The sequence below is a fragment of the Lissotriton helveticus genome, chromosome 1_1 (genome assembly GCF_964261635.1).
Source record: "Lissotriton helveticus chromosome 1_1, aLisHel1.1, whole genome shotgun sequence".
In the NCBI taxonomy this organism is placed as follows: Eukaryota; Metazoa; Chordata; class Amphibia; order Caudata; family Salamandridae; genus Lissotriton; species Lissotriton helveticus.
In genome coordinates this window covers 1469050628-1469061026 of record NC_136057.1, presented here as the reverse complement: position 1 = coordinate 1469061026, position 10399 = coordinate 1469050628, and the positions used below count along the sequence as shown (strand labels likewise).

General features: G+C 42.3%; 1 long non-coding RNA gene across 1 annotated transcript; it reads left to right on the top strand.

The window, feature by feature from the left end:
• The first annotated feature begins 738 nt into the window (after nt 1-738).
• LOC144773356 (uncharacterized) lies at nt 739-8600 on the top strand. Its single transcript, XR_013599963.1, has 2 exons — nt 739-853; nt 7831-8600. It is a non-coding gene; the product is annotated as an uncharacterized LOC144773356 (long non-coding RNA).
• The last annotated feature ends 1799 nt before the right edge of the window (nt 8601-10399 follow it).

The window sequence follows — 10399 nt, the reverse complement described above, 5'->3', positions numbered from 1 at the left end:
CGCTCGGGTATATGAGGCCCCGCTCTAGTTATATAAGAAAAATGGGCATAATCAATACAGTAAAGTTATTGTGTCCAGCTAATTTAGCATTGAATTGTCTATATAACAAATAACAACCAGTGGTAAACTGGTGATGGCTTGTCGCTTAATCATGGACTGAACTGACTTGCAAAAAATGAGTATGATGTTGTTGCTCAATTACAAAGAGATTTTTTTTAAAACACAGAATCTAATATACTTTACATTCAACTAGCCATATTGATGAGTTATATATATGGGCTAGAAAGCAGGGAAAAATAGTGTCATCTACAGCCTATAAAGCCTCTCCAGAATATTTTAAAGAAGAGAGCTCTAGTTCTTATAAGATAAAAACCAAGGAATCTACATAATCTCCCCAGACCTACCTATCCGTCGGTGCCTCCGTCAGTCGTCCGAGAGGTAGTGGAGGTGCTGAATGCGCTGACTATCGCGCTATTTATACTCATATTAATTGAATGATTAGTATCATGTGTGGCTCCGCTGCATACGAGCACTACACTTTTCACCCATGCGCCGGAAGACGCTCAAACAGCGCATACGTCGGGAGACGCTGATGGATTGCGCTATTGGCGTATCTCGCCCTATGTTTATATCAGAAGCGCTGGTTTAGTACGCATGCGTGGTTCTGAAGGAGTCTATTATGCGAGAACTATTGCGCATATTTTGTCTCACAACACTAATTCCTAGCGCATGCGTGTTCCTGAAAGGGCTGTATGATCGCTATTTGAAGGATACAAACGGTAATGGCCACGCGCACCAGTATTGTGATGTGTGGATGGTGTATATCACTCATCACTAAAGATATCAAATATTGGTAAGGACTCCCGATATATTAAATATATTAAAAATATTAAAAATACAATACCAGAAGACCCTAGATCTGTTATATGACAATAAAGGCACTATGATGATCTTTTCATTTTAGTTGGGGAGTCCCTGGATCAGTCCCCTCTATAGACCATCCACTCCATGCTTATTGATATATCTAGGACGATCAAGGATGGGAGAGAATTTTTGTTATGTATATACTCAAAAAAGTAAAGCGTGTTACAAAGTGGCGAGTCTTTTACAGTAAGTATGTACATTTTATTGCCAATGACCTTCATATTTTTTTTGAGTGCCCCGACCTAAAAAATGACTGGAAGGAGATTGGTGATACTCCAAGATATTTTTAAAGTTAATATTCATGTCAATTTATCACTAGTCTTCTTTGGGGATGATGGTTTATTTTGTCATACAGCACCACAATCTCACCGTGGGTTACTATTATATCTGGTAACACTCGCATGGAGGGAGATTTGCAAAAAGTGGAAAGACCCTCTTCCGGCGAAGAGAGAGGACTGGCTTAAAGCCACATTTGCAATGGCTCGCCTGGAACATGAAGGGGAAGGGGACAATTTGACTAACATCTGGCTGCCCCTTAAGAGGTGGGGTGGCAACTTAAGATTAATATAGCTGGTCCTATGATTACACCAAGTCACCCGACAAATGGGGCCGGTCTGGCGACCTAAGCAAGTGTGGTAAGCCGGGTGGCCCTCAGATCGAAACATTGGCTTCATAAGACCTGCCGAAGCTAAAATAAATAACCTTAGATCCCTGTAGTATAATATAAATTACAGAAAATTTGCTGCCTCGGATCACGATAATAAAATGGGCACACTTTTATAGGAAGTGCACCTTCAAGCTACTCTCATCAAACATGGCAGCAAATGTTTACATTTGTGGAAAGCAGAAGATGAAGTTGAGAATCACTTCTCATCAGCATCACACAAGCTGAGTGACTATTTAAATACCGAGGTAGCCAAAAAAGTAAATATTCCCTTCTCACAGCAGAGAGCCATTAACTACACTGTTCTCAAAACTCTTCTACAGGCCTGGTGCCTAGCAGACATTCCTGCATGAATGTGCATGAGAAGGGGAGGAGGTGGGGCAATCCTTTTCTCAAACATACCAATTCCTCCCCCTCTTCAAAGGTGCAAAAGCCGACACACAAAGAACACAATTGCCTGAACATAGCAGTGATTTGACTGATCAACACGTTTTCACAGACACAACAGGCCCGGCTCCAAAGGCCAGCCTTTTGTTCAGTGAAGCTCTGTGCACCCCCTCCCCCCCCTCTAAGGGCCCTCCAGCGGGATCCATCTTAGCGTAAAGGATGTGGTGTTTGTGAAAACTCTTAGAGCACAGGGAAGTGCAGCAGCACTCGGAGGTTTCCAGGGCCCTGACAACCTATAAAATACCATAAGGACGCTATACAAACACTCACATCGGACTGAGAACAGACCGCTCGGGGATGGCTGCCGCTTTTGTAACAGGGGGCCAGGGCCCATATTGCAGCCCCGCTGCATAGCTGGCCCCCAGTAACAAAACCAACCCCTACCCTTCATGCCTACCAGGAATAAGCCCGGTGCCCGCTACAGCCAGTCAGGAGTGTACTGTAATGCACATGAAATATTCCTCAGCTATTAAAGTATGCTCTGATTCTCAATACACCTGTATACGTTCAGCAGACAAGAAGACCACCCGTATGAGTTTGGAGAAAACATCAGACTTTTCTTTTCTAATCAGTTTACTCATAAGCTCAATCACGCCTCCCCATCCTCCCTGAGCAAAACCACATCAGGTACTCTACAGTGCACCAAACACAATGCGTCCAGGCTACACCCTTACAAACAAAAAGTTAAGAAGTTACAGCGTCGAGAGTCAGGTCAGTCGTGCTGCTTCAGTCCACGCTGGCGAAGGAGCACGCAGACTGAAAAGTAAACTTGCAAGATCAGTCGCCATGCTTAAGGTTTTTTTCCCCCTCCGCTCCTTCCTCAAGTAGATACTAAAACCAGGCCAGAACTTTTACCCTTTTACTTCCACCCACTCTGCCAAATCTTCGGTCCCCTCACAGAACCCGGCGTGACCGCCTTGTGTAAACAATAGATGCACTAATTGGATCATAGTATCACAGCAACCGACCACCGATGCTGCAACAAGTCTGACAAATGGAAGAAACCCGGATCGGACGGCGAAGGAAAAGTTTTCACTCACCAATTAAGCCTCCTACCAGAAATGCCAGCACCCGGCCACCGATGCTGCAACAAGTCAGACAAATGAAAGAAACCCGGATCGGATGGCGAATGAAAAGTTTTCACTCACCAATTAAGTCTCCTAGCAGAAACGCCAGCACTTGAAAAACAAGCAGCTGTGTCTCTGAGAGAGACAGAGGGAAGGGGAAATAAATAGTGCTTTCCCAGTAATTAAAGGTCTTAGTGCAACGCCGCCGATAAAAGATCCAATCCCGCTGGGCGTGGCTAAAAGGAGACAGGGTGGCAACAAGCAGCGATTGACATGCCTTCGGTGCAATCATTGTACTACCTTTGGCATAATTCATGACGTCAAAAGACGTACACAAATGAAAACTGAACGCGGACCTGGGACACAGCTTCTGGAATCGTATCAATTCCAAGAAGCCTCGTATGACGAGAGCAGCGCATGCGCTGCTTGCGTCAGGCCGAGACCTAAAAAACTGAACAGGACAACATTTTGAAACACTTGTGTCAGTATTGTCAAATCAGTGTCGCACTTGGTTATATCTGGCTTCACTCCATTGATTTAGTCAGACTATTGGAAGCAAGCTGTCCCTTCTGCTGCTCTATAGCTCCCTTTCTGGCATGAAGTAAAAAATAAATGGGAAAGATTAGTGGCCGGGCAGCTTCGTGATTTTCTTGAACAATTGATGGGTCTTGATGTTTGGAAATTAGGCTTTCATCCTAGGAGTTCTAATACTCATTCGGCCAATATAATAACGGATGAGGCTGAAAACTCACGTAGCTGATAAGTAGGTTCTAGATTAAATGAGTATTGATGTGATGAAATATGCTTGGAGTTTCCCAGTGTTCTGAGATTTTCATAATTATGATACACAAGAATATGCTAAAATAACGTTTGGGGTTGTGTATATATATATGTGTGTGTGTATATATATATATTCACTGAAAAAAACAGGTTTCACACCAGTTATAGTTAGGTGGAAATTTTACTAGCATAAAACCATTGAAATTCCCACGTTATAGTTAGTTGGACTCACTATAACTTGCGCGTGCAATGCACTGCTAATGACGTCACATATTACATCACTCATGACATGGTCAGTGACATCACTCATGACATCTCAAATGACATCACTGATGACAACATCCTTGTGACAAAGTGGCAGACCTCCTATCAGCATAAAATAACCTTTGACACACACATTCAAAAATAGAAACTAACATTTTCTTAAAAAAGGAGAAACCAATACCAATTACAACAACTTATTAGGTAATTCCAACATCTACATACACATCCACTCATTCACCAACAGTTCTATATAGTCACTCATGCATGTACTTACTCATCATATGTACTCATACACCTATACATCCTGTTACACACTAATACTCATCCATATAGTTATTCACACACAAATTCACACATGCAAATAAACTATCAAAAAACCATTTACTTGATTATACTGCTATATACACACCACTACACATACTTCTACAGAAACGGAAACATATGTACTCTCTTAAACAATCAATTATAAAAACACATACTCACTAACCCACCCATACCCACAATCATCCACCCATACAGTCTTGCACACATGCTGTCTTCAAAATACATACAAATAGTGAGTCACTCATTCATGCATCTGTGCTCTAAGTAATATCCCCCACCGAACCATACAGACACTGATACTGTTACTCAAAAAAACAACTAATAACCCATATACACACTCATGTAGCTACTCACCAACCCATGCAGCCACTTATACACAAAGTGAGACACAGATATTTAAATATTTAAACATTACTCGCTAATATATGTATTCACTAAGATACATTTAATAAGTCAGTTAACCAATCAATTTTACACAAAAAAAATCCATTTAGACATTTATTTACCCATTTATTCTTCCATCAACCTTTAGATATACATATATAAAAAATATTTATTTTTCAGAAAGATACACATTCACTGGATGATGTCATCAGTGATGTCATTTGAGACGTCATCAGTGATGTCATGAGTGATGTCACTGACCATGTCATGAGTGATGTAATATGTGACATCATCAGCAGTGCATTGCACGCGCAAGTTATAGTGAGTCCAACTAACTATAATGTGGGAATTTCAATGGTTTTATGCGAGTAAAATTTCCACCTAACTATAACTGGTGTGAAACCTATGGTTTTTTCAGTGAATTTAATAGGTTTTTTAAATGCTAATTCCTAACTATAACTGGTGTGAAACCTATGGTTTTTTCAGTGAATTTAATAGGTTTTTTAAATGCTAATTCCTAACTATAACTGGTGTGAAACCTATGTTTTTTTCAGTGAATATATATATATATATATATATATATAAAATTTCTATGGCAAAATGAAACCCCTCATTTCGTTCCTTTTCAAATTAAATGTATTAAGTGTTACCACTTTATTCCAATCAAGATGACTTAAGGTGTGCCATACTTTTGTCATAAGTAAGACTGTTAGCGTTCTAGTTGTTCTTTAGAACACTCTGGGACATTCTGTCATTGGGCTATAGTTGGGCTACATCTGGCTGATATTTGGGCTACATTTGGGCTCTTTTGTCTCTGGTGGCCATCTTGGGAGACTGCATATCAGAATTATTTTAATGAAATAGCGGATTTGAGAAGTCACTCAAAATCTGCCCTAATTTTTCTTTCTTCAGCACTAATCATAATTTCTATGGCAAAATGAACCCCCTCATTTTGTTCCTTTGCAAATTAAATGTTTTAAGTGTTAACACTTTAGTCCAATCAAGATGACTTCAGGTGTGCCATACTTTTGTCATAAGTAAGACTGTTAGTGCTCTAGTTGTTCTTTAGAACACTCTGGGACATTCTGTCATTGGGCTATAGTTGGGCTACATCTGGCTGATATTTGGGCTACATTTGTTTTTTTTTGTCTCTGGTGGCCATCTTTGGGCTACATTTGGGCTCTAACATATATATAGCCCAATGTAGCCCAATATATATTTTTTCAAAGTTAATTTTCGTAAAAACCACTGGAGCATATATCTTGAGACATAGCAAAGGCACATCGGGGTACCAGTCCCTACAATTTTGCCAAGTTTGGTGGAAATCCATTCAGCCGTCGGGCTAAAAGTGAGTCCAACCGCCCTATGGAAATTAACATGGGGAAAACACGTTTTGGGACCCCCCTTTTATCTCGGCCCCCGCTTGACGGATCCCCCCGAAACTTTCAGGGAAGAAGCGCAGCGAGGCAAAGGTAAGGAAAATTACAGGCAGATCCCTCATTCGGCGCCAAAGTTATTCCCAATAGAATGTTGCGGATTTCCTATGGAAAACGATCCTAACTATAACTACCTACTGGCGACCGCCAGTAGGTAATATATATATATATATATTTGTGTGTGAAGTTGTAAAACTTAGGGGGTCATTAGGATGGCGGGCGGACTTTGCCTGCCCGCCATCCTCACGGGGATTGGGACCGTCCGCCATAAGGGCGGGGGTCCCGTGGGGGTATGAGGATGTGCCCGCCACAGTGGCGGGCACATCCTGCATTGTTAGCATTGTGGCGGGCGGTGCTCTGAGCACCGCCCGCCACAATGCTATTAATGCATTTGCATACACAAAGCGGCAGGCAGGCGGGGGCAATCCACCCGCCATCCTAATGGGCCCCCAAATCTCCATATTTATTTAACTGATAGACATGCAGTCATACTTTGATTTCTGTCGCGTTTTAGCCTTTTAAGCTGCCAAATATAACATAATACATCCACTGGTAAATTTTAAAGAAATTTCATCCTGTTTTTTTTAACTTCCCTTGCTGTCTTTCTGGTCAGCTGTTGGGCTATAATTCATAAAACTGCACAGAGAGTCACTTAAATGAAGCCCAGGTTTCTGTATTTATCCACTTCTAAAAGTAAATGCAGACAGAAAACACATTGCTTTCTGTCTGTGTTTATCTGTAAATTGGAAAACTGGGAGCCGTATTCATAATTAAGACAACATAGGTTTCATCCAACATGCATGTTGCCGACTGGAGGGGATAGATAATGAATAAAAGACTATAATTTTTAAAAAACGACAAAGCCGCATAAAGCTGAATGTTATAACAATTGCAAACTATTTCATTTGGGGTGTGGGACAGAATAAATGAGTGAGCCTCCAAAGTGGAATGGATGTTAAATGTAATAAACATTAGTCTTCAAAAGTAATGTCTAGCCTTTTGCAACACCGGGCACACACAAACACATGGTTGTCATCATTAATATGTTGCTGGCACAAATTGCAGGTTCTTTCCTTTATTGGGATTTAATCCCCAATACCTGTAATTATTTGTAAGGGCAACAAGTACAATCTCACCTAAAGATCAACCTTCTGATTCCATGCTGTTAATTCCAAGTTAAATAGGGCTGTGGCTCATTCCCCAAAGTGCTCTAACCACCTGATTGCAAGGCTTGGACCGTCTTAAGGCAATATCTCTGGCTAAACGAATATTAGAGACAGCCCTTTATGTGCATCTTTAAAGCAATCTATGACATGAAGGAATCTATTTTGGAACTAAACAAAAGAACAAGGATGGTTGGGTACCAAATGCGCAGAGTTATGAAACAATCAGTTCAATATATCTGGTTGCTCCAAGGATAAGGGTAATGGCCATCCACCAATTACCAACATACAGACAAAGTCTACACTGTTATACACAAGAAAGTTCCTAATAAATGTTGACACAAATGTTCTTCTTTGTCTTTTTTATTTCTTTACAGTGCTTCAACACAGTCCTAGCCGCGTGTTTCGTCTTTTTGTGGCGTGAGGCACAGACTTCCTCTGGGCAAATATCGCACAATGATCCGAAGTATATAGTTATGACAAAATATCCAATATTGAAACAAGATTATTCATGAGATTCAAAGAGTACTATTAACATCCTGATTAGCGAGACAGTAGTGAGGATTATCCACAGTCTCCTGTTTATCACATATCCATCTGGCCACCGTAGTAATGAAGAAAATGCTTGGAGGGTACTCCTGTGGACGCCGTGGCATGAGAGGGAGCGCCCTGCAGGGTTTCATATGTTCTACGTCTTGCCTATTTTTGGAAAAAAATCTTTCCACTGTAAAGATCGGATTCCACTATTTCAAGTTTTTTAGTGCCCAACAGGCATTGGCGATGTAATGTAATAGCTCAGTTGTAGAGCGTAACTGTCAATCCGAGGAGCATCATGGCGCTAAGCAGAACCCAAAGAAGGAGGCAAAAACTGGTTAACTACTAACGGTAAGAAAGAGGAGTCAGATCAGAGTGTCTGATGCACTGAAGATCCCGGTTTAAGGGCCTCCCTAAAGAGGTACCAAATGCTCAGAGTTATGAAACAGTCACTTCAATATATCTGTTTGCTCCAAGGATAAGGGTAATGGCCATCCACCAATTACCAACATGCAGACAAAGTCTACACTGTTATACACAAGAAAGGGGATATATCCTGAGCATATTCCACAGTAATTAAATGCAGTTCCTAATAAATGTTGACACAAATATTCTTCTTTGTCTTCTTTATTTCTTTACAGTGCTTCAACACAGTCCTAGCCGCCAACACATGTTTCGTCTTTTTGTGGCGTGAGCCACAGACTTCCTCAGGGCAAATATCGCAGGGTTTCATATGTTCTACGTCTTGCCTATTTTTGGAAAAAATCTTTCCACTGTAAAGATCTGATTCCACTATTTCAAGTTTTTTAGTGCCCAACAGGCATTGGCGATGTAATGTAATAGCACAGTTGTAGAGCGTAACTCAGTCCGAGGAGCATCATGACGCTAAGCGGAACCCAAAGAAGGAGGCAAAAACTGGTTAACTACTAACGGTAAGAAAGAGGAGTCAGATCAGAGTTTTGCAGAATGTCTGATGCACTGAAGAATCAGGTTTTAGGGCCTTCCTAAAGAGGGACTCTAATGTGCTCTGGCGGAGCAGTGGAGGAAGTTTATTCCATGCCTTTGAGCCTATCACTCTGAGGGATTTTCCTCGCTTCGATGCCAATCTAAAAGCTGGCATTTTCAGCAGATCCTCTTAACACAACCCTTTCTTACGGAAGATTAACACCTTGCTTTTGGCAATGTTGATCTTCAGAAAGGGGGCTTCTGCAAACTTGGGCAAATCTTCCAAACGACGTTGGAAACCAATGGGTGTTAAATCAAACATGACCACATCGTCAGCATATAGTAAAGAACCAATGGACATTCTCACTGCCTCATACTATTAGAAGCAAGCTGTCCCTCCTTCTGAACTTTGATGAAAATAATTACTGCTGGGCCATAGCTCCCTTTCTGGCATGAAGTAAACACATTAATAAAGGGAAACATTAGTGTCTGGGCAACTTTGTGATTTTCTTGAATTGATGGGTCTTCTTGTTGAAACATTAGGCTTTCATCCTGCCATGAGGCTGAAAGGTAGGTCCTAGACCGCGGGTACTCCTAGTACGTCCCACGGGCCGTCTGCGGCCCGGCAAGCCTTCCTGTGCGGCCCGCGGACCTTGCAGACCTGTACCTGTGTTATATTTATTTTTTGTAAAGTGTCTGCGAACTGTTGATTTATGGGGGACGGGTGATTTCAGGCATAGAGTGGAGATGGAGGAGCGCTAAGAAGAGGTGAAATAAAACAAGGCCTCGTTAACAATTAAATGGTCTTATAAAGACCTGTGAAGTACTCCGGTGACTGGTGCCAAGGGGGCTTTGATCTAACTGCTCGGGGGTGCTGTGACAACTGTGACCCCCAGGCCAAGTGGTGGGACACAAACCCTACAAAGCAGCACATTCTGAAAGAAAATGAGCTGGCTTTTATATTAGGGGGGGGGGGCTATCTCTGGGCTGGTGACGGGGACGTGTAGACACAGTTTGTGTGCACTGCCCGAGAGACAAACAGGGGAAGAGACAGACATGGGCAGAGACAGACAGGGGCAGATAGAGGCAGGGGCAGAGTGGCAGAGACTGATAGGGGCAGGGGCAGATAGAGGCAGTGACAGGGACAGACTGATAGAGGCAGAGACAGATAGGGGCAGATAGAGACAGGGACAGACTGACAGAGACAGAGAGGGGCAGAGACAGATCGAGGCAGGGGCAGATAGAGGCAGAGACAGGGACAGACTGACAGAGACAGATAGAGGCAGAGAGAGATAGGGGCAGAGAGAGATAGGGGCAGAGACAGATAGGGACAGAGACCGATAGGGGCAGAGACCGATAGGGGCAGAGACCGATAGGGGCAGAGACCGATAGGGGCAGAAACAGACAGACCTAGACAGATAGAGGAAGAGGAGGAGACAGAGACGGAGGGAGACAGACAGACAGAGG